This window comes from Protopterus annectens, chromosome 7.part0 (assembly GCF_019279795.1).
Source record: "Protopterus annectens isolate FY-2018-M chromosome 7.part0, PAN1.0, whole genome shotgun sequence".
In the NCBI taxonomy this organism is placed as follows: Eukaryota; Metazoa; Chordata; order Ceratodontiformes; family Protopteridae; genus Protopterus; species Protopterus annectens.
This window is the reverse complement of record NC_056739.1, coordinates 1263853104-1263879147: the sequence shown is the minus strand read 5'-3', so window position 1 is coordinate 1263879147 and position 26044 is coordinate 1263853104. Positions and strand designations below refer to the sequence as shown.

General features: G+C 42.3%; 1 long non-coding RNA gene across 1 annotated transcript in view; it reads left to right on the top strand.

The window, feature by feature from the left end:
* Window positions 1-5029: 5029 nt before the first annotated feature.
* The window catches only part of LOC122807005, a 543066-nt gene continuing 522051 nt past the window's right edge, over window positions 5030-26044 (top strand). Inside the window, exon 1 of the long non-coding RNA XR_006365577.1 lies at window positions 5030-5142. This is a non-coding gene — a long non-coding RNA (uncharacterized LOC122807005). The remainder of the gene's footprint in view (window positions 5143-26044) is intronic.

The window sequence follows — 26044 nt, the reverse complement described above, 5'->3', positions numbered from 1 at the left end:
GCTCCTCCATCTTGGATTGGTTGATTACCCTCCAATTCAGCTGCTTTTCCTGTAATTAGCATGCCACTGTGTTTACTGTGGTTGTGCAACTCTACACTCTACTTAGAGTCACTTACTGAATACAAAACAGTGCGATACCATGTGCACATCATGCTGTGGTGTGTGCACATAGTCTTACCAGATTGTGTAACGCTTATTGAATCTGCCCTATAATTCTAAAAAAATTAAAAAGCAAAAGTAACTGCAGGAGCAGTTAAAATGGTTTGCCATATTACTTACATCTTGCTACATGTGACTTAAAAAGCCACATTTAATGAGGTGGGGGGGGAAGCACAAAAAAAAAGCTAATGCCATTGTGTGTCTGTGCATGTGTGCATGCATGTGTTTGTATGAGGTAAGAGAGTGAGAGCTTGTGTGTGTCTGTGTGTGTGTGTGTGCGTGCGTGCGTGTGTGTGTGTGTGTGTGTGTGTGTGTGTGTGTGTGTGTGTGTGTATGTGTGATAGAGTCTGTTAATGTGTGTGGCACAGTAACAGAAGGAGACAGAGAGAGAGAGAGAGAGAGAGAGATGGAGCGAGTGAGAGCTCATATTTCTCAACGTCTTTGCTTTTGATTCTTTGCTGATGGTTCATGAAGAGAGTAATCCTCAATGATTTTCCACAAAATTCAGGGACCTTAACAATGATCACAAAATTAAGGAGTCAAAAATATGAGGCAAGTCAGAGATCTTCTGCAAAAGCGGGGACAGTTGAGAGGCATGGAGGGAGGAGGTTTACAATGCCTTGCATTGCATGAATTCTGTTGTCATTCATTTGATCACAATGAAACATCTGAGGTGTAGTCAGTCAAGAAAAGTGGCTGTAATTGCTGTGAAAATTGTATATATCTGTGTGGCTGTGTGTTTCTGTGTATTTTTAGGTCTATGTGTGTTTTTGTATATGTGTGTGGTGTGTGTTTGTGTGTGTGCTTGTGTGCGTGCTTGCATATGTGTGTGCATCCATGCATGTGTGTCTGTGTGTACTGACATTAAATACTTAAATAACTTACCTTTTAGATGCAAAATACTTCTTCCAAAAACAATTAAATATGTTACAGCACATTTAAAATTGTAGGTGGAGCAACTATTTTACATCAAAAATATAAAAAATGTATATATTAATAAAAACAGGAAACAAGTTAACATGTAGCCTATCTAATGCAACAATGCCCTTCAGGGTGGGCATTATAGCGGAAATAATGGACCTCTTAAGAGTGTAGCAGCCCTCTGCCTGTGGTTTCAAGCCTCAGAACACATCTGGGCAGTTTATTATTTCCTCAGTAACATAAGTTACAGCAACTTTAAAACATTAGGCAGAGGAACTATTAGTTCTAGGTATTTATATTTTTGAAGATGCTGAGCTTTTTGATTTGTATTAAAAAGTATGGTGGCTATTTTATATATATGTAAACATGTATGTCTGTATATCTGATGTAAGTAGTTGTCACAGAGTGGCCAAGCGAGTATGTGACCAGCCAGAGGGAGCTGTAATATATATATATATATATATATTATTGAACTGTATGCTGGTCCATGGAACTATTGCCATCTTTACCATGCTGTATAAAATTATAGTAAACTTAACTTGATGTAACAGAATGTAACAAAATGTGATGTAACACAATACAACATGCTGTAGTGTCCCATAAAATAATACAGCATGAGTAAAAAAAAGCACAGCATAAAATAATGTACTACAATGGAATAGCAATTTTCAAAACTGTATTATTACTTTTATATTTGCTATTCTAAACAAAATTATACATTTCAGGATTTGAGCTATAAAGGGATATCCATACATTTGGTGACCATGTAGCCATGCCCCTGTGTAGGTGCACCTCATCACACCTCAGTATGACATATCTTGTTGTGTACTGTTGCATATTCTGTTGTGCTTTGTATCCCTTTAGCTTTAGCAGCAAAAAACCTGCCCTTGTGTGATTATATCAGATAACCTACTTGAAACCAAGCAAACTGAACAAAAAGCAGTAAAGAGGGTTGGGCAGTACAAAATGAATAAAAAGGAGCAAAACTAATAAATATGACTTAGACGGGGATTTTCAAATCACTTCAAGTAATTTGCGTAACTTTGTATTATGTAAGGTTTAGAAAAGTGCGTGCTTGCCTACATCAGCTGTGATGTGTTTGCCACTGATTCTGTCAGGAAGATGGGGAGACACCCACCATAAACCCATAACTGTTTAGTTTTAAAAATAGTATGGCAGTGGGGTAATGGAGCTAACATTTACTTTAAGCTTTTCCTGCATTACAAACTCAAGACATTTCCACTATTCTGTTGGTAGTGTTTGTTTTTGATTATGGAAGACAATCAAATATATAGTCAAATTTGTTTGGAAAAAAGATTTTAATTTGCTTTTACTACAAATAAATCTGTATGAAATACTGAATTACTAATTAGGTAGTAGACTTCATCTTTTTAAATGTAAGTATTCATATCCTTATAGTTTTATGACACTGCTAATAATTATTGCATAATATATTGCTGATGTTGTTTAAATAAGCTGGGTTTAATTGTATATTCTGCCAGGCTAAGAAGGAAATGCTTGGACTTGATAAGATCATGTAATAATCTCTAGTTTGTGATGTATAGTGGGTGGATATTGCTCACTGTGGTTTTCTTAATTAGAATGTACACAGATGAGTTACACCCAACTAGTATAAATAACAAAAGACACAGAATTAGTTAAGAATATGAATTTGTTATCCCAATGTATAGGCAGCTGTGAAACTCCATCTAGGTGGAGAATCCATCCCTGTACTGACATAATAGCAGAATAATTTCAGATGGGAACAATGATGAAGCTGATGACAATCTGCATCAGAGGCATATGGCGAGAGAGTTTAAATGGCATTTTATATGTCACTTTGTACATGCAAAATTGTTTATATTATATATAAATATGCTGATATACACACACAAGCACACATACATGTGTGCACAAACACACATGCAGTGAGTGAAGGAGAGGAGATAGACTACGGAGTGTTGGGGTATAAAAGAAATGTGTAAACTTTTCAAGGGATTTGACAAAGCTGGACAAAATATATACCAGACCAAATGAACATAGTTTGGTGATGGAAGTTGAATGACATGCGTATTATATCAGAAAACATTTTTTGACATAGAGGGTGCACTGAATGCCATTTCTGGAGAGGCTGTGAGGATTGATGGGCTTTAGAAATGCTTAGGACAGACAAAGAGCATTTTTTTGTTGGGTAGTGGTGGGAAGACTTAAGCTGTGGGCTAATTAGGATTTTTTAACTGTGATCACATTTCTAAAATAACACATTCAGCAAATTGATAGCTGGATAATAGTTTGCACTTGTTAACTTCTAGAAAGTCTGAAATGGTTTCTGCCATAATATGCTATTTGATTAGATTCAGATTAGGTTCAGAAGTAGGCTGTGATTTGGCATCTAGCTAGCAAGATGCAAAGGAAACAGATGGGTTGGGAATTATACTCACTGGATTTTATTGGCAAGAATGGCAGTGTGTGTTTTAGAGATAATGTTCACCAGGTAAGTACTTAGATGAATATTGGAGCCTTAGTAACCTTAGTAAAACATTTTTTTTACTGGCAGAAACAGAATGGGCTGTGATACATTGAGGTATTCCAGGTGTCATGTTCTTTACAGACAGCATTGGTGTAGCTGAATAGTTTTGAACTCATGCAAGCAAGAGGGAGAAGAATGCTGGTAAATTCTGGTGATATCTGGACAGTCATGACAGTTAAGAAATATGCACTTAAATAGTGTTTTTGTCCTTAATAAAACTGAATGAGTCCTAGAGTGGACTGGTATCCATCCACAACTGATTCCTGACTTGTACCTGTTGTTTGCCAGGACTGGCTTACCTCTGTGTTGATTGGATAAAGCAGGTAGTAAAATATAAAGGAATGTAGCTACACACAGAAGGCACCCCACCCAAGAATCAAATCAGGGACTTCGCCTTACAGCAAGAGGTCCCCAGTTTGATTCTTGGCTAGGGTGCCTTCTGTGCGGAGTCTGCGTGTCCTCCCTGTGTTCGTATGGGTTTCCTGTGGCTGCACTTGTTTCCTCCCACATCCCAAAGACATGCAGTAGGCATATTGGACGTCCTAAATTGGCCATAGGTGTGACTGTGTTGTGAAAGAACTACTGCAACAAGGCTATTATATTAATATATTTGAACAATGATTTCAGAGAGATGCTGATACTTTATTAAATAAGTAACACATATGAATAATAGTACAGGGCTGTTTTGTGAAAGTGTATGCTACCTTGCCTACTGTTTTCTTTGCTATAAGCATATGATCCTGCAATGGAAACAAATGTTAATTGACTGGCTAGAGGGAGTCATTGTTCTCGACTACCATATGTACCAGTGAGAAATAGCTGAGGAAGTTCAGTGTGCCTTTTTTTATGCATAGTGGTAGTAACATAAAGAAGACAAAAATATTCTGGCAATTGTTGATACAATGAAATTGCTTCTGGCTTAATTTACAAATATGCTGCTTTGTTTACTATTAGACAAAATTTCTAGTGCATTTTCTTTTATATAACTTGAACACCACTTCTTAGCCCCCTTCTAACATTCATATCCTCTTCTGATTTCTTAAGAAATATTTAAAAAGGAGCACTGCCTTAGCACAGAACAGTTACGTTCCAGTTGGGATGGACTCAATGTGTTAGGGCAAGTAAAAAACAGTCCTTTGTACTGTATTTATAAAATAATCCTAATTAATCTACAGCTGCAAAATAACCCTTGCATGTCTCTGAATGCAGTCAGCAACTCTAGTAATTTCCTTGTGTGTCACTCACATACATTCAGAGCATGTTTCATTACTAGCCTGTTAAAATTACTTAACTTCACCAAAGAGAGAGAGAGAGAGAGAGAGAGAGAGAGAGAGAGACAGAGAGAGAGAGAGAGAGAGAGAGAGAGAGAGAGACAGAGAGAGAGACAGAGAGAGAGAGAGAGAGAGAGAGAGAGAGAGGAGTCCAATAAAGGTTCAACAATAGCTGAGACAGGACCCACCCAAGGAGTTTACTCCTCAGGGAATCAAACTAGCTGCTCAGTCGTCATCAGATCAAACCAGACTTACTCACAGGTGAGTTTCATTTCAGGAAATCTGGACAGAGTCTTTATATGTTGATAATCTTTGAATGCTTGACATGGGCGGTTCCTGCATTAGTCATGAAATCAGTGATGAATCTATGAAATTGTAATGACTTTTCTGGGAAAGTGCTGTGAGTACATATGGTGATTTCTTTGCAGTCAGGAAGAGTTACTTCACAACAGATTTACTTTGAATGTTACAAATGATCTATTGCTCTTTATGGCAGGAATTATCTTTTTAATAGTTCTTTCCCATATCTGCTTTGTTTCCAAATCATTTTTATTGCTTTCATTTGTTGACAGGACAGGAAGAGAAGATGACATTCTACAGATTTCTCCTCATAAAACATTAGAAGATATGTCTTTGATTAGTTATAAAAATGACCTGCTTCTGTGATCATTTTGTGTTTCTCCCATCTGTGTTAAACTACATTTTTTCTGGAAATATAGTTTTATAGTGTAGAACAAAGATCAAAAAAACTTTCATGAACTAACATTTTTCCACTGCCAGTTTGCAATATACTGGAATGGAATGATAGCTTGTTTACAGATAATACACTTTTATGAACTTTAGATGGGCTAGTTCTAATAAAATCTAATGTATGCTTTAATTTACCATTCTCCAGAAATGGTAAAAATTATTTGAGGTGTTACATTACAGCATGTTACATTACGCTACATTTGATTGATGGCAGAAGTAGACAGTAAGCCTGTGTCATCTGCCTTTACATTTTTGAGCCTTCTGTTTTCCTGTGCACCCCTATACTCCCCATTATGTTTTTACCACCTGTCCCATGCCCTCTTACATACTACTATGGATTCCCTCTCTGCTAGTCCTTTTCCATGGATTTAGAACCCTCTCTGTGAAAAAGTACTTTTGGAAATACAGGGAATAGCTCGCCGCTATATTCTACAAATGTGATCTACATACAGTCCCATCATGTATGCCCTGTCTTTTAATGTTTATTATACTGCATAACAGAGATAAAACAGGATTCTCAGATGTATAGAAAACAAAGTGCAAACTTTTCACTTCTGAGCTGTTCCCATCAAGAAATCATTGTTTTACTGACACTGAATGTTTGGGCATGAAAAACTATCAGTTTTGCTATGGAGAAATTATAAAATAAGAAAGAAATGTACTCTATAAAGCTTGCTTAGACATGATTATGACATGAAATAGTATAATATAAATATAGGAGATGAATACCCAAAAAAGTATGTAGCATGATTAAAGTGTAAATGTCTCGTATAAGATATAGCAGAATGATTTCCTGAGCTAGACTTCAGGAGATTGCTACAGCAACTTTGCAGATGGCCTCTGCTGGGAAGGAACTACAGCACTGACTGACACATAATGACTGGTATGTATACAGAAAGGCATTCAATAGAGCATGACATCACATAAGATAAGCAAACTGATCGGTGAACAGCACTACATCTATAGTAATACAACTCACGGAATTCCATCTTTGCATATAATTCTTCACAGTATAAATACACTGCATGGTATAATGAGAACTATATATGTTTCAAAAGGAAGTTGATACAGGAATTTGCACAGATATTCATAGCTACAATGTGCACTCCCAGTTATATACATTTCTTTATGTGTCCAGCCACAGCCATACAATAGGTAAAGGACCATAGATAGATTGCTCAAGAGAAGATGTAAAACTGCAGTGATACTGTGTTGGGTAAGCTGTGGAGGATTTGCACTTGAGTGTAGTACCACTGGGTAAAGGGGTGATAAGAAGCCACGGCGAGGGTGTGTTTAAACCATCGGAGGTATACAGTATAGGAATGAGGCAAAGGAAAAGATGAACACATGTGGGAAGGGGATGGAGGGAAGTTTTTTTTTTTTTTGAAAGCAGAACAAGAAGAAATTGACAATAAGCGATGGGTAGAGTATACAGAGAGAAAGGACAGAGCAGGTAGAAGAGGCAGACATAGAAGCAGACAGACAATGCAACTACTACACACAGGGTGACACGGATATAAGTAGGAATATCTCAGCAGGGATACGGATGTACTTGCCAGAGGTCTCAACCTCTTAAGGGGCCAATGTGGAACACAGACCCTGGCAATGTGTGACAAACAGTCAAAATGTGGAACACCCTATTTTCGTATTGCGCAAAATGCACCCTTTCCATGGGACCTGGTTGAAGTGGGCTATCTGCCAGCTGCAGAAATAAAAACAAACCTGGAAGAAAAATACCCAGACAGTTGCACTATTATATATATATATATATATATATATATATATATATATATATATATATATATATATATATATATATATATATATATATATATATATATATATATATATATATATATATATATATATATATATATATATATATATATATATATATATATATATATATATATATATATTATATATATATATATATATATATATATATATATATATATATATATATATATATATATATATATATATATATATATATATGGTTCCCTATTATATGATCGAAGACATTCTTTTGAATGCGTCTTGATCGAACTTGAAAGCATGAAACGGCAAAATATCGAAACGGCATATAAGCAAAGTCTTTCCCTGGGAAAGAAATCACTTGGCCGCCTTCATTATTTTGCAGGTTTTGTCACTGTAGTGCGCTTGGAGTTGGTATATGTAAGTAGGGGGGTGTGGGGGTGGTGAAGCCCCACACTTTATGTACTGTTTTAAATTTTTTTTTTTCTATTTTGGAACAGCGATTTTTTTTTTCCCTGGGAAAAGATTTGCTGTTCTAAGTGTTCGGGATTGTAAGCTTTTGCTTACATGGGGTCGATAAATCAGCATTCGCTGATTTAATATTTAATATATATATATATATATATATATATATATATTCTCCATAATTCTGGGTACCTTGTGTGTGCTGAGAAAAGCACTCTTGGCTATGTTAAAGACTGAAATGACACTAATTTCTTGAAATCTAATTGTACCATTATTTGGAAATGGGGTCCATTCCTGTTGTGGTATTAGAAACCCAAAACCTTTGGATCAATTAAAAAAGAAAGTGTAATATGTTAACAGGCTATGATGATATAGCAGAAGTAATTGTTCCTTAACAGGGAAGTAAATAGTATGGGAAGAAATAGCCAGGGAATTTTTATGGCTAGGCTTGTATAGGCCCTAGGGCCGATAACCTAGTACCAACCTATGAACCTATGAACCCCAGTTCATCAATAAAATAACTATTTAATTGGGTGCTATGCTTAATACTTCTCTTCATGTTGGGGTCCCACTGTGACAATTATTAAAAAAAAAAATGGTTTGCATGTGTGTGACACCTACCATCAGTGTAGCAAATACCAACTAGCTGATCATATTACATCACCTTTAGAACAAAAACATACCCCTGTATTTTACCACATCTACAATAAGGACATACCCCGGGATTCATGAATCTCGGCGCAAGGCCGGCGTAAGGTCTGCGCCGGCGGTGCAGTGAATAGCCGGTGCAGTAGCGCCATATGCATATTAATGAGAGTGCACCGCAACCACAGACACGTGCGTAGTGTACGTGAGCGAGCCCAGGTAGGATGCGTCTGGAGGCGTGTCTAAGCCGGCATGAGGTGAGCAACCTAATGTGCTGACAGCCACGGTCCGCCCATAATAGTAATGGCAGCAGCCAGGTCCCGTGCAGAATGAAACGCACGTAGAGTGTTCAGCATAGTACCCGTCCCAAATAAACGGAGAAGCAAATACAAGCCACGAAGGCTTAAGTGTACCCATCCAAGGAGCAAAGGATACGCATATGACCGCGTTTGTCCCGCAATGCACCGTCAGTGGTTACACTCAGAGAAGGTGTACAGCAGCATGTCAGCGCGCACCGACATAGGAGCAGCGACTAAGGTCACCACCTGTCCCACTTTGGGTGGGGCAGTCTCTCTATGGGCAGTTGTGTCCCGAAAATGGCAAATGTGCTAAGATTGTAGGACATAATGATATCCCGTATTTAATGTAATGGTAGCATGAATTGGTCATTTCTGTAACTGAAATACCTAAATGTCACAAGAAACAGAATAAGCAAGCAAATTGCCACAACAATAAGCTTCTACTTAGGCAAACAAGTGAAGTTCTATGCTATATACTGACCGTGTGTAAGTGTCGGCCTGTAAACTCATATGTGAGTCCCGGAAATATCCCAGCTTGGAAACTGGAAAAGGTGGCAACCCCAGTAGCGACATGGGCATGGTCACCAGGGTTACCAGCTGTCCCAATGTGCCATGGACAGTCCCTGATTGGACAGTTGTGTCCCTGCAACAATCGGAAAAATGGAAAATGACCTCTGATCCCCTGCCAAACATATTCCCGCAATATACATGTAATAGTAGTATAAAACATATACATTTGTATATGAAACACATACATGGCATAAGAATATGAATAAGGAACCCAAATGCTTACAGAATAAGCTTATAGTATGGCAAACAAGTGAAGTTCTGTCAACTGCACTTGCCGTGGGTATGTGTAGTCCTGCAAATCCCGAAGTTTCCACATAACATGCCTCACTATGGGCATTGGAAAAGGTGCCAACCATAATGGTCACAAGCAGTTGTGAGAGTACATAGCCGGGTAGCTGTGTCGACATAACAACAGGAAGGAATCAAGACACCTTAAACACAGGCAAACATGTGCATAGCAACATATCCCACACCCAGCAACGTCTCTGTCGCATACACTGGATGGCGTATGTTGAAGTGTAATATCCAGAAGCAGAACCCATGCATTCAGATGTAATACACAATAGCCTCATTGTACATGTCAGTCCCACCCATGTACACCTGTGCACCCTAACCTGCTAGCATCCGTGTGCAGCTATACACCCACACAATGTGCATACCTGAAATGTGGTAAGATGTTTGTGTTAGGCAATGCCACGCCGCCAAATCGTACCCACATGTCACCAGCCCACCTCAGGTACAGATCTGTAAATGGCTGCATGTGAATGTGTCTGCAGAATGTGTACATCCCGCATGTGGTATGTACCCGTCGAAACCATATAGGTTTGCATACGACACGGTGCACATAACTGTGCACATGTGGACAAGTCGGGTTGTTGAACCACCGCATCGATGTTTAGCTATGCAGTGAAGTCGATCACATATAGCGGAACACGTGCCTATCAAACAGGACGTCCTAACAGGGTGCTACAGGCAAAGAAGGGGAAGGTGGGACATCACATGTGGAGAGTAGCATTGCCGGACGGCCAAATACACACGGTCAAGGTAAAGGACAGAACAACATGCATATGGCCGGATGGATGTTGTTCGAAATATATATATATAGAAACACATATGAAGTGCCAGTTTAGACTCGAAATACCATATAATGCATTGAATTGTACCGTACAATATGGCAGTAGAAGTAAGCCTGCATGTAATTGGTGAAGCTAAGCTGTAGTGTGATGGAATTCTGATCCTGGCAGTAACCAGTACAGCAGGCTTATGTCTGTCAGCATTAATTATCTGCTGGGTTACAGAACAATAAATGTATGTACATGCATAACATCACCCCTACCTCTGAGGAGGATGGCCTTGTGAGCTCAATCGAAGATAACAGTACAACTCCTTACCAGAGAGACAAAGCAGCGTATTAAGAAATTAACTGAGTACTGTATTGGAACAGTCTAGGGTCCTTGAAACAGTTACAATCACAGAAGGACAGTGTAATTGACAAGGTGACTTGCAAGGCTGTGTTATTCTCATGGGAAAACATTTTAAAAGCACGACCCCAGCACCCAAGTATGTATAGACTATTGTGGACCATAGTGATGGAAATGCCCTGTGACCGACCACGTCAGTAAGGTGGGCAAAAGCTGATTGTAAACACTATATAAAGTAACTGCTTACTGTATAGAGTCAGACAAAACTCTCATACTTGGACTGTATATGATTTAGCCTGCCTGTGTACACTACTAAAACTTTCTGAACCCGAGCCTCCTGTGTTATTGACTGTCACTTAGAAAAGCCTACTGATAACTACAGTCTGGTTTTAACAACTTATTTGACATTGTGATCCTTGTAATCCGGAATTCCCTTGGTAAGCTACAGGTCAGAGTGCATGGCTGGTTAGACATCTACGCAGGAGAATTTGCCTAAATGGTTCTTCTTGAATGAAAAGACCTCCGACTGAATTGTTGTGTGTAAAGAGGCTGTTTACTGTCTGATCTGTGGCTGAAAAGCGGAAAACTGGATCCCAAGAAGAAATCGTGCAGCCTTAAACAGGAGGCTCAGGTAAGGAGTGTTTGCCTCTTTGTCTCTATTGTAGATCAGGGACCAGACTACATTGTGTTTCTGTTAACAGTAGTGATAGCGGGTCGAAGACCTACCCACATACTGTTAAATCTGAACATAGGTCAGGGGAACACACAGCAGAGTAAATAGTCATTGTAGACACTACAGTGGATACAGGGAAGGAGACACCATGTGGTATGAGAGAAGGGTACGTAGCAGTCGTGTAGAGGATATGGGAGATTATTGAAGAAACAGATCATGTGATCCGCGTTTGACGGGTGACGTGAAGTATATGCAATCGCAGAGAGCACATAATGTGAGTTATCCAGCAAAATGGGGTAATAAATACGACATTTATGGTATATTACACAAAATATCGTTACTGAAATATTGTAATCCCTGAAAATGTGATGCACATGTTCTACGGTAAACACCTGTTCCACCCTGAGAGGGACAGTCCCTCTTTGGCCAGTTGTGTCCTGCAAACAAACCGAAAAAATGGCAAATGTCCTGAAATCACAGGACAAACATTTCCCAGATATATTTCAAAATGGTAGCATAAAACAGTAATTATGTATCTGGAACAACAAAATATCATAATAAACAGAATAAGCAACTGAAATGCTACAACAATTGGTTGCTCTCCTGGCAAAAGCTGAAATCCTGTCCCATGTACTGGCCGTGGGTATGCTTTTCCTGGAAAATTACATGTTCCGAACACTAATGTCCCACATTGTGCATTTGAAAAGGTGGCAGCCCTAAGATGTGCAGGCGACAAAACAGCGACAATTGGGTATCCGTCATGCACATAGGTGGATTGAGGTAGTGAACTGAAGGGAACAGAACACTACAAATGTCAAAGCATCATACGTACACAGAGAAGATCATAATACAGTAGTACCGATAGCCCCCCCCCCCACAACACCCTACCACCTCCGATACCACATCCAGGATATGAAGTGGGAGGGCAGGCTAGTCCCCACATGTTATCCTGTGGCAACAGAGGTAGCACAACGACCAAATGTAACAGAAGCTATTGAAACCACATCCCGAACTCGTAACATACCTAGGAACACCCGAGTAAGAAGACAGTCACTAGAACAGAGTGAGGATATCTGTCAATTAATTGAAGTACCGAACCCTCATGCAGGACAGGAAGGCCAGGACCCAACCCCCGTAGTGTATAGACCGTGGACACCAGAAGATATCTGTAAAGTCACAGAGGGAATTCCCCATCTACAAAGTAATCGCTATTCACCATGCAATACCCCTGTATCTTCTGATCGGAAAACAAGGGGGAATGGCGGATGGTACAGTATGTACAAGCTGTAAATCACGTAATAATACTTAGGGTAGCGATGGTGCCAGACCCACACACTATATTCAATGCTATGAACACGCCACAGAACTATCTTACCGTGGTACATATAAGCTATGCTTCCTTTGCAATACCTATACATCCAGATAGTCCGTATTGCTTGGTATGTACATTCAGGGTAACAGATACAGCCATACCCGGCTATCGCGGGGATACTGTGAAAGTACAACGATATTCCCACAGGAGATGGCTAGCTACATTCTGTGTTAACTCCACCCGGGGCCTGTCAAGTTCTACTTTATGTGGATGATATTCTGCTTGCGGCCCCTACCCAGCAGCAATGTATGGAAGATACAATAGCATTATTCAGATATTCAGCAGAACAGGGACATAAAGTAAGCAAGCATAAATTGCAACTACAGAGAATACAGGTCAAGTACCTGGGATATGTGGTATCCAAGTAGGGTAGAACATCACATTACGATAGGACGGTAGCAATTTCATAAGCACACAAGCCAACTAACAAGAAGGGAATGAAGTCCTGTCTGGGCCGACTAACATTTGTCAAAGCTGGTTACCAAACAATGCTGTGGAATCCGCTGTATTGTCTGCCGTAATCTTTAATACACCTATGGCAGCACAACACATACTACACTGGATAACAGTAGCAGAAACAGCTGTCTGCAGACTAGAATGATTGATAGCTGCAACATCTGTAGTAGGTCTTCTGAATAATCATAACACATGTTGTCAGACTGTAGATTGTAAGCGGAGATATATGACGTCAGTCTTGATGCAACAGCATGGAAGTAAGCAACGCTACATAGCTCACTACTCATTGCAGTTGGACACTGTGGCATGGTCAGTGCCACATTGTGTACAGGCAGTTGTTGTAGCACCCATGGCAGTACAGGCCCTGGCCTTAATGTTACTAGACCACCCTCTCACTGTGAGAATGTGTCATGCAGTTGCGATCAGTCTGCTGCAAGAGAAGATAGCATTCCTGACCCATGCTAGACATTTGTCTTGTTTGACCATACCACTGATTCAACCTCATATGGTGATTGAACGTTGTACAACATGAAACCTATCAACGTCACGTCCGACACCTGTGTATGGCACACCACACAGTTGCCTATACAAAATGGATTAAATAACTACACACAGACATGATATCACTGATATACCCTTAGATGATGCAGAGGTGACAATTAATGTGTACGGATCATGTAGACAGAGTCCAACAGGAACGAATCAAGTAGGGTATGCAGTAGTTATTGATAATGAGATTGTAGACGGCCAAACCCTGCAGAATAACGTGTCTGCTCAAGCAGCAGAATAGATAGCTTTAACACGTGCTTGTACTGTAGTGGAAAACTGATGTGTGGACATATGCCCCGATAGTCAGTATGTTGTCTGTACAGTGCATGTTTATGAGCAGCAGTGGAAGAATAGGGGAATGATAACATCCACAGGTAAACCGATTAATCATGCGCAATTGATCTTGAATGCATTAGACTCCATTCAGTTACCCACTAAAGTAGGTAAGTGTAAATGTGCAAGTCATAGAAAGCAACAGGATAACAGTAGGAAAGGTAAGGCATGGGCCCATGCATCTGCAAAACAAGCAGCCTCACAGTTGGAAAGTGTTTGTGTGAATGAGGAATGACAAACCTCAGACAGTTTAGATGTAGAAATTTTACAAACAATGCAAACATCAACTACGAAAGCAGAAAAGCCGACGTGGGTATGACGAGGAGCAATCCCTGAACACGGACCGCACATATCCATAGTGATAAAGCCAATATTAACGTCTAATGTATTCAGATATGCGGCTTTGTGGAGCCATGGGTAGAGACATGTCTCAACAGGGGGGACGGTACATTTGGTTAACAGAATACCCCTAACATACGGAATTACGAACCACATACAAACATCATGAGCAGCATGTCACATTTTCAGTAGATATCATGCACAGGGAGCATTTAAACCAAAGGGAGTGAGTTTACCTACACCACCATAACTGTTCCGTACTATTTGTATGGAGTTCATACATCTGAATAAATGTGAAGGGAACAAATACTGTTTAGTGATTACACATATATATAATCATAATGGGTAGAAGCATTCCCAACCATGAATCCGGATGCAGCAGCAGTGGCAAAGGTGCCAGTACAATAAAGTATCCCTAGATCTGGCATGCTGTAAAGAAGCTACAGTGACAATAGAACACATGTAGTGAACCAGACAATCACGCAACCTGGGGGGTTATTTTGTATTTCCATGAATGTAAATTGCATGTACAACCCACAGTCAGCATGACAGCTGGCGCCGTAAAGTGGGATCCCGAGAAATAAGTAGAGGAGGTTGGTGGGTGACATCCAGACGACTTACATGTGCTGTCTACCTCTAGCATTGCTGAGCATGACAACAGTTCCAAATGTAAAGTGCTGCACGCACTTCGAAGTTGTATGTGGAATGGCATATCATGTGCCAGAGTGGAAAGCTGTCATGCCTGCAGAGCCGGAGGTCGATGGCTCATTAGCAGGTGACATGAGAGGATTGTTAACCAATAACACTGTTCTTCAGTTAAAGTCTTTTACAGATAAAGAGCAAATGAAGACGGACGCATAGCTGACACCAGTCTCCTGTGTGCATGTCACTGTTATCCAAAGAACATTATTGGCAAGTGGAAAGTGTGAAGGTCTGTACCAGCTCCTGTTGGCAACGCCTACTGCAGTAAAGTTTGCAGAGAGGTCGTCCTGGGTCCACCTCACATTTTACAAACCGGTAAAGGATATCAAGTCTGATTGACATCTTGTAGCTGATATACCATAGAGCCTGAATCACCCGGGCAAGACTGTATAACAATACAAAGCAACCCCAAAGACATTTCTGTTTGCTGTCCTAATGGTTATACACCTATTAACCATGTTTGTGTTTACTTTACATTTGCTGGGACCTTACCTGCACATAACTACACGGATACAAATACTGATACGTGATGAACTGGCCACAGAGTGTCTTCCACACTTCAACAAATACCTAGGCATGACGTGTGTGCATATACAGACTATGAACACTTTAAATTGCTGTGTTTGTACTGCCATACGTACATCATATGGAGGACTTCCGATGCATGTTGTCCCCTTGGGGATAGATTGAGACTTGTGAATATTTACACTCTGATACAGGTTCTGTGAGATCACAGGACAACGTGGCACTGTACTTACCTGTCACACAAAAAGGAATTGTATGTTATCATAAACATGATACAGTTTCAGTTTGTGGGAGTATTTGTAACATAACTGTGTCTTACGAATGTCATATAACAGCCAAAGATCACAGTACTACTTGTAGCACCATTCATTATCTGTATTGAAACATCATGAGAACAATGTGGAAGGATGTGCAGAAACATCCTGAATTGTATAAACAGTCCTCTGTTAGAGACAGGAAAATGTTACATGCAGAGGTAACCCGCATCAGTAGTAAAGTAGAATATTGTTATGTTGTTTGTGGGAATGGTTACCTGGGAATTGGTCCAGCAGTTGTTATTTGGGTTATCTGGCTCCAGTCACATGACATACTGCACAATTGCCTCTGGGTGCGAAACGTACTATAACACATATACCTCGAAGAACTGGGAACGCAGTCGAGAAACCTAGTAAGTGAGTGGGTGAAATGGAAGCTGTTCTGACATTCCAGTCTTCTGCAAGAGATAAAGGAATACCGATTCATATGGACTTGTGTGACAGCGTCATAACCTGGGCTGGAACACTCCCAGCTGGTGGAGTAGTGAAATCAATCAGGGAACAGAGGAAGTTATCAAAACCTGTCGGAGGGATGATGAATGTGACTTTCCACTCTTGAACTTGTGACTGATGAACTGGATGCAATGAGAACTGTTGTGTCACAAAATGTAATAGCGCACGACTGCACCGTGGCGCCGAGAATTGAATGCGTCTTGGCGCTTATTAAAGAAGATCGCTGTGTCCAACTACCACATGAAAAGACCAGAATCAATGCCCACCTAGAGGTAATACAGCAGGTGTCATCCATGGCGGAACCAGGCCCAAACCCACTGACGAACCATTTCCATAAACCATTTAGTGGATGGGGTCGGTCATACTGAATATCATGATTGCCATTTGTGTTGTTCTGCTCATATTGGGAGCATGTGTCTATTGCGGGATACTTTGCATGTAAGTATTAGTCAGGGACTCTGGCGACATATCTGTACCCGAGACTATGTATCAAGACCTGTAGTCGTATTTGTCAATAGAAAATGCAATCCTTCATGAAATGTACAACAAATTACTTGCCTAGTTAAACGTTCCACAGAGGAAGAGGCTAGGGAATGAAATAATGTTGTATATGTTTCTGGATAGAATAGAAGCAATCAAAGGAGGAGAATGTTAGCAAAATACATATTTAAACATATATATGACGTGCAACTTTAGAAGCAAATAGTGTATAATGCATATTATTCTATCGTACAATATGGCAGTAGAGCTTATCATGCATGTAATTGCCTGTAGTGTAGCTGCAGTGTGATTGAACCCTGACCCTAGCAGTAACCAGTGCAGCAGGTGTATGTCATTCAGCATTAGTCATCTGCTCGGTTAGAGAATAATACATGTATGTCCAGGTATATCTGTCATCCTTCCACTGAGGAGGATAGGCTTGTGAGCTGTAACACAGAGTACAGCTGCTCAGCAAAGAGACAAAGGAACCTAGTAGGAAATGGAGTGAGGACGGATCTGAACAGTGTTGGAACCGTGACAGAGCAGAGTTTACCGCAGTACAGTCTAATTGAATATGTGGGCTGCACGGTTGTGCTATCCTCATGGGAAAACATTTAATAAGCATTACCTGAGCACTGTTGTAGGAATACAACGTTGTGGACTCTAGCAATGTAAATGCCTTGTGACTGACCACATCATTAATCTTTGCAAAGATGATAATATACACAATGCTCATACAGATGTAACATGTATAGAGTACAACAAATGTCTACACATGTACTGCATAGTTCTTTGCCTCCTGCTGCACAGTAGTAAATCGTTATTAACCTCAGCTTCCTGTGTTATTGACTGTCATTTTGAAAATATGAATGAGTGTTACAGTTTGATTTAAACAACTTAATTGACAGATGTATGCGTTCTAGCATGGGAATAGATCAAGCCAACCATCACAATGTCCATGTGTACCACATACAAACAGCCTGTAACACGCAGTAGTAGTGCATGAAGGCATACACGACTGTGGGAATAGTACAGGACATATGGCAGGTGCCAAGTGCAGATGCATGACACAAACCCCAGGATGGGTGTCCTGCAAAGAGGAACATGTGCCAACCACAACTCCACAGATGTACCAGCAATAAAAACACATGGCAACCACACAGAAACACTACTGTCCAACACACGACTGCAACGGAGCCTGGTCAAACACCAACATGAAGCATGCACAAACAGGGACTTGTGTAATGTTTGCCTTAACACCCCCCCATAGGCTAAAGAAGAATAGAATGGACATATGCATGTAATGTTGTGAAGGATGTGTGGTAGTCCTCAGTATCACAGTGTTAGGGACACAGATACACTGTCATCAACTGTGACGTATGTGCACTGTACACAGCATACCTGCATGTAATACAGAGGACAATCATGTGCCACAGAAATATACACTGGAGAAAGAGTATAGGGGATAGACAATTGTAAATGTGACAAACTATGAATATAGGTTCATATGACCATAGGTACAGGGTAGGCCATCGTCCCAGGTTCAGCCATAACACTACACCATAGTTAGGATGACTTTGCCAACCTTCTGGCTTCAGATAAAATACTCATGATTTTGCTGTACCTCCGTCAAGCAGTGATAATGATGTAATCCCTGGCATATACCTGCAATTCCCCATCCAATGGACAACATACCCGTGAACAAGGCTAGGAAGGATCTCTGTCTCACATGTACTGTGATGTAGATCCACAGCATTATGAGTGTCTGGGTGATATATGTGTCACTCAAACACATCCCATTAATGACCGTGACAAGGTAAATGTCACCTGCCCTAGTGGTTCTGGGGGATGCAGATACAGTAGGTGAAGCATACACATGACATATGGGTTGACATGGCCACGTATGTCAGGCACAGGTCAACACTAAACAGCAGGTATGTGACGTAATGTGGCAGGGGTCCTACAAGTGGGCCAGCATAACACAAAATGATGTCATCCTGCATCTGTACAACAATTAACCTATGAGGGCTTCCCAGCTGCTGTAGGTGTATGGTCAGATCCAGTCTGAATGGGGCAATGTAGTAAATCATAGGTGTAACACGTAATGGGTACAAGGAGACAATGACCTAGCCTGATGTAGATGTGAATCCCTGCACAAACAGGTGGGCAATGTAGAAGTCCCACACAACCACGATAGCAGCGTGTGTGTTGAATGAATGGTGACCAACAAACTCTGTCCCTGATCCCTGGTAATCACCCTGTGCTGAGTGGACAGCCACCTATATGCTGGACAGGGGTGACCTAGTAGTTCTCCACAGGTATGATGTTGCATTACTTAGCATTCAGCTGTGGGACATGTCGCTGACAGCAGATATGCATATCTGGGAGGCCCCTCCGAAGGATATCTGTGTCAGATGTCCATCCCACTATGGCACCTGTGTTGCAGTCATCTACAAACAATGTTGCCCACAAAACCCCTGTGTGTGCCTGTACCGTGGAAATGTAGATGTATGACAGGAGTGGACCCACGGAAGGGCCCCATGGGACACCACTTGCGACAGGCAGTAGGTCTGTCACACTGCCAGCAACTATGACTGTGTGGGTTGTGTCGCATAGACAGTTTCCAACACATTCTGTGATGTGCGTGTCCACATCAGCCAATGGGTTTATCAACGATACTTGAGGGGGGTAATGTGATGAAGGCCTTTGCCAGGTCGAGGTAGGCTGTATGGACTGCAACACCCCCATCAATGGCCTCAGTGACTGTCCCGAAGATTTCACCCATGCCTTAAAGGCATGAACCGCCCCTGAACAAGACAAACCGTGTTGGATGCAAAGTATGTATGTCCCCTATGCAGTCATATATGAGCGCGTCACGATCCCTCCCATGTCTTTGCAGATAGGTCATCTCATGGTAATGGGACAGTAATAACCAGGCTCAGTGGAGGCATTGGCCCTGTGACGTGGGACTACAGTTGCCATGCGACACAACCTGGGTACCTTACCTGAGGTGAGGCTACAAAGAAATAGCTGTCCTAACTGTGGGTCTAATACCTCAATGAGATAGTGGGGTACACAGTGGGGTCACCTCCTGATCTCATGGGTGCTAAGTTCACTACCCTGGAGAGAGAGCATGTCCCACCTGTGTGTCACAGAACATTTGTTGACCACAAACCGCTGGTACAGACATCTCCTCATGTGTGGGGGAGGGTGTGGAGATGTCCATACTGGACTTGTCAGCCTGTTTGTTGGCAATGTGTGTATGTTGAGTAAACTCCACCTCTTTGTGAACCCAGTCAGAGCATATGTGGGAGTGACCTCCCAGGTGTTGAGCATAGCATCTGATGGTGGTATGATTGTCAGCCAGGTCCATGTAGGTATATCTGTGGAATGTGCCCTGGACCATGGCACGACAGTGTGTAACTCTACACATATGATGACCAAGGGTGTCATACCTCACAAGGTGTCCGCTCCACGTTGTTGTAGCCACCTCCTCGTGTTGTACATACTGTGTATGGCTGGGGTACACCACACTGGATGCTTGGCATTGGTACAATGAACCACAGTTGGTTAAGTGAATGCCAGGTTCATGCAGTCCTGTAGGTACTGGTAGATGGCAAATGTGATTGATGCAGTGGCTGCAGTACTGTCGACCACTGGCTCAGGGGCCTTAAAGGAGACCACAGTAGTGTGCAGAATTGTGTAGTCTGCCTCTGAGCAAGCAATGTGTATGGTAACTGGCAACACTCGCAGCAACGGATGCCAATAGCAGAAGCCAATGTCCAAATAACATAGTTTAACTTCTGCATGATAATATGTCTTATCATACATGTATTGACACGTGTGTGCTAATTACAATTGCAAATGGCTGGTAAGACTGGCCTAAAGCTCCTGTGATGTACACAGTCTGGAGGTGTTGTTCCGATAATAAAGTGGCAATACCACCCAATCGTGACCGCTGGGTATGAAAGTGGTTGCTAACCTGCAACATTGGATGTACACCATTGGGTTCTGGTGTGGAAGACACGGTTCCTGTAGCACTACACAGTATGGGTAGACAAGCAGACATCAGCGATTGCTCAACACACAGCATCAGTGAAACCCACTGCTCACAGGACACAGTCCGACAAGCTCTACACTTTACATATGCACAGTGGTGTCCATTGTAGGACCCAAAAATTTGTCTAAAGACAGGAATGCCGCCTTATTTCATCACCTAACTGAACTCATTGTCGTCACAGGTACACATATGCACATGGCGTGTTTAATGTTGCTGATAGCGTCCATGTAATGCAGCACAGATGCACAGAAATACCCAGGGTACGGTCCATAGAACTGCGTCCACATCACAGTCCGCACACATGACGGATGTGTAATGGGTACTGTAAATTGTTGCAGTCAAGGGATTCTGGGTATGTAGACTCCGGGCTTGGTGTTGTTTCGCAGGCAATCCTTTGTCCCACCCCGTGGGAGGGATGTGTGCGTAGCACCTGCCTTACATTCCGCTAATAATGCAAACCATCCACCGGAGAATGCTAAATGCAGGTGTGGAATGTGTACAGCCCTATACTAGTGTCCAGTAGGCAATTCTCATGGATGGACACCCGTATGGCCAAGATGGCACCCACAACTGCAAACCGGGTAAATTGCGTAGCAGCGGTAAGGCATAACACAGGAAATACACATAGGGACTACAGTTGACATTCCACATACAACGGCGGACCGTCGTGCCAACACGCCGGTAGAGAGCACTCAATCTGCCAGCAACCGACTGAGGAGCACCGCTACCGTGCAGCGGAACAGATGTGCGACCTGTGGAACACATACTAATGGCACACACACAGCGTCAAGTAGGATATGTAAATATGGCATTCCCACCTATGAAGACAACATGGTTAAATGAAAACATAGGTAATCAACATGTTCGGTGGTGTTATATTGGAAATACGGTGGCGGATATGTCCCATTGGGATGTCTGAGGTTTATATGAAGCAGTTGCTAACCAGTATCTTTGGATGTATGTCATTTGTTCACAGTACTAAATCACCTGGTTATGTAGCACCATGTAGACTGGGTAGTGAAACAGACATCCGCGATTGGGGAACATACACCAGCAGTGAAAAGCACTGGGCAGGTGGACACAGTCCAGCAACATCTAACTTGACATATGCACATCGGTGTCCATTGTAGGACCCAAAAATTCTATTCATGGAATGCCTGCTAGCTTCCTGCATTACTCACGTGATCTCATTGTCGTCACCACGTCACAGGTACACATATGCACCGGAAGCGTGTTCAATGTTGATGATAGCTGTCCATGAAATGCAGCACACATGCACAGAAATACCCAGGGTGCCATGTCCATAGAACTGCATCCACATCACAGTCCCGCACACATGAAGGATGTGTAATGGGTACTGTCGACTGTTGCAGTCAAGGGAGTCTGGGTATGTAGAATCTGGCCTCGGTGTAGTTTTGCAGGCAATCCTTTGTCCCGCCCCGTGGGAGGGATGTGTGCGTAGCACCTGACGTACTCTCCGCTAATAATGCAAACCATCTACCGGAGATTGCAAATTGCAGGTGTGAAATGTGTGCAGCCGTACACCAGTGTCCAGTAGGCAATTCACATGGATGGACAAGCGTATGACTAAGATGGCACCCATAACTGCAAACCCGGTGGAATTACACTGCCGTAGTAAGGCATTACACAAGTAATACACATAGGGACTACGTGACATTCCCCATACAACAAACACAGACAACCAGCCGATGAAGTCCAAAGCAAAGCCGAGGTACTGTAGACACCGTCAGTGACCACTCAGAGCACACCAGTAATTAAATGCAGTCACCATAGTTTACTGAAGCTCTTTTCGTCTGCTTCATAAGCAGACTTATTCAGAATACATACAATGCAGTCCAACCTACTACATGTAAAACCCTTAATTGGTCAGTAAATTAGATGTGCTAGGTATTACTTACATGCCTCAAAGGCAAACAAGCAAACAAACATTACTTGGGTTACAGATTCCACACAGTGAGGACATCAGACATTGCTTCGAAAGGTACATTCTTCGTAGAGAAATAGAAATATATGTATATATATGAAAGATGAACCAACATAATGTTTTCCAAATGTCTGACTGTGTAAGCTACATATATATGTTCTACGGACTGTGCCAATATATTAGAAGAACTGCAGACACCTAGTAATATAAATGAACCATAATATACACAGATAAACCGTATGATTATGACTAATGTAAAATAGACCAACGAAATGTAAAGATTCACAATGTGGTAATGTAAATATACATTTAGAAGGTTACTTAAATAAATCAATTCAGACATCCATGTCATAATACTAACAGAAGGCCAGCGAGGTGCCTGCCCTCACATGTACTGGGATGTTGTTCCACAGCATAGTGAGTGTCTGGGTGATGAATCTGTCCCACCAACACGTTCTATTAATGACAGTGTCAAGGTGTCGTCACCTGCCCTTGTGGTTCTGAGGATCTAACCTCTCTAGGTGAAGCATACTCATCATATCTGGGTTCGACATGGCCTTGTATGCCAGGCACAGGTCACCTCTGTGCAAGTGGTATGCAACTGTATACATCTGTAATTCTTTCAGTTGGTCAGTATAACACATATTCCTGAGACCCTGCATCTGTTTGTGATGAACTGTTGGTGCCTTTCCAGCTGCTGCAGGTGTCGGGTCAGATACATTCTGAACGGGGCATTGTACCCAATCATAGGTCTAATGAGTGATGAGTACAAGGGGACAATGACCTCCCCTGATCTAGATGTGAATCCCTTCATGATGATGTGGGCAATGTGGAAGGTCTACCTACCTACGTTAGCAACGTGTGTGTCTAACGAACGGTTAACAACAACCCGGGTCCCCAGATCCCTGGTAACTCCCTCTGTGCTCAGTGGATTGCCACCTATATGATAGCTAGGGGTAACCTTGTTCTTCCCGAAGGGTATGACTATGCATTTCCTGGCATGTAGCTGTAGGCCATGTCTCGGCCACCACTCCTCCACATCTGTGAGGCACTCCTGAAGGATATCTGTGCAGATGTGTGTGTGACTATGGCACCCAGTTTGCAGTCATCTGCAAACATTGTCACCCATAACCCCCCTGTGTTTGCTTGTACTTTGGAAATGTAGATGCTGAAAATAGTGGACCCAGGACTGGGCCCCATGGGATGCCGCTTGTGACTGGCTGTGAGTATGACATGGCGCCAGCAACTATGACCATGTGTGTTCTGTGACTTAGCCAGTTTGCAACCCATATGGCGATGTATGGATATACGTTCAAGATGACGGGTTTATCACTGATACCCGAGAGTGGTATTGTGTTGAAGGCCTTTGCCAGGTTGAGGTAGGCTGTATGGACTGCTTTACCCTCATCAATGGCCTTGGTGACTGATCCTACAAGGTCAAACACGTGTAAAAGGCATGATCTGACTTTGACCAAGCTAAACTGGGGTGTATCCAAAGTATGCGGGTCCCCTATGTCTTTATCTATGAGTTCCATTATGATCCCTCTCCATGGCTTTGCAGATAAGGCTTGTCAAGCTAATGGGATGGTAATAACCAGGGTCAGTGGAGGCACCATCTATGTGAAGTGTGACTACAGTGGCTTGTGCTACTACTGTGCATTATCCTGAGGTGAGGCTAAGATTAAACAGCTGTCCTAAGTGTGGGTTTAATTCCCCATAGAGTTCATGGAGTACACAGCTGGGACACCATCTTGTCCCATGGATGCTGTGTTGACTGCCGTGGAGACAGCATTTCCCACCTGTGTGTTACAGATGTTCCAGGATCGACAAGTCTCAGGTATAGATAACTCTCCATGTGGGGGGTGAAATGTTAGCACTGAACATGTCAGCCAGTATGCTGGCAATGTGTGTAGGTTCAGTCATCTTCACATCATTGCGAACCCGGTTTGAGCATATCTGGGAGTGTCCTCCCAGGTGTCCAACATAGCTAAAGACGGACTTATGAATGTCTGTTGAGTCCTTGTTAATTTCTCTGTTGAATTTCCCCTGGATGATTTCATGACAGCTTGTAGTTCTTCACATATAATGAGCAAGGGTGTGTCATCTTACAAGTATTCCGCTTTAACCTGTACTATCTACCTCCTGTCGTTGTAGAGCTAGTTCATGGCTGGGGTCCACCAGACTGCATGCTTGTCTGTGGTACAAAGAGTCTCAGTTTTGTATGGGATTGCCTGATCCATGCAGTCCTGTAGGTGCTGGTGGAAGGCATATGTACGTGATTCAGTGGTTTGAGTGATGTTCACCACTGGCTCAGGGGCCTTAAAGGAGACCACAGTAGTGTTCAGAAGTGTGAAATAGGCTTTTGAGAAAGGCATATGTATGGTAACCGGCACCACTGTACACATGGAACATCATGGCAATACACCGCGGCTGGATGTGGGTAATGCTGGACATACCCACGGCAGACGTGGCGCGTTCCCGAGTCCGATGCCCGAGGGACCACACACATAGCCGGCCTCAGGCGTAGGCCAAGTAGGCAGCTGTCTAGGGCGTTGCTCTACTCGGGGCACCTCTCCAGACATTGTTTGGTGTAGGTAGACCAGGAGGGGGGTAACGGGTGATGTTGCGGTGGCAACCTCTGCCTAGGGCTCCACTTAACCTAAGGCCACTCTTCCCATGGGTAATGCAGCAGTACACACACCCAGACGCGGGTCATTGCTAGTATGGCATATCATCTATGGCAAGAAACCATATATTCCCAGACATAATGGCACAGCATAATGCCTGTCCGCCGCCCAAACGCAGACATACGTCACCCGCGGCGGTGCGGACGTACTGCGCGAGATGTCCGTTACCAATGTCGACATTGTCTTGCTTTGTGAAACAAACTCCACATAGCGATTCAATACTAAACAGCGACGGAGAACCCAATGTCCCCGTGGCTGAGCTGTTCAAGCTGTTCCGCCATGTTAAATGTGTGTAGCACAGTGGAACCGGCCCAAACCAAACAACGGACATGTCCTCGTGGCCTGCAGCATGTAATATTGACAGGTA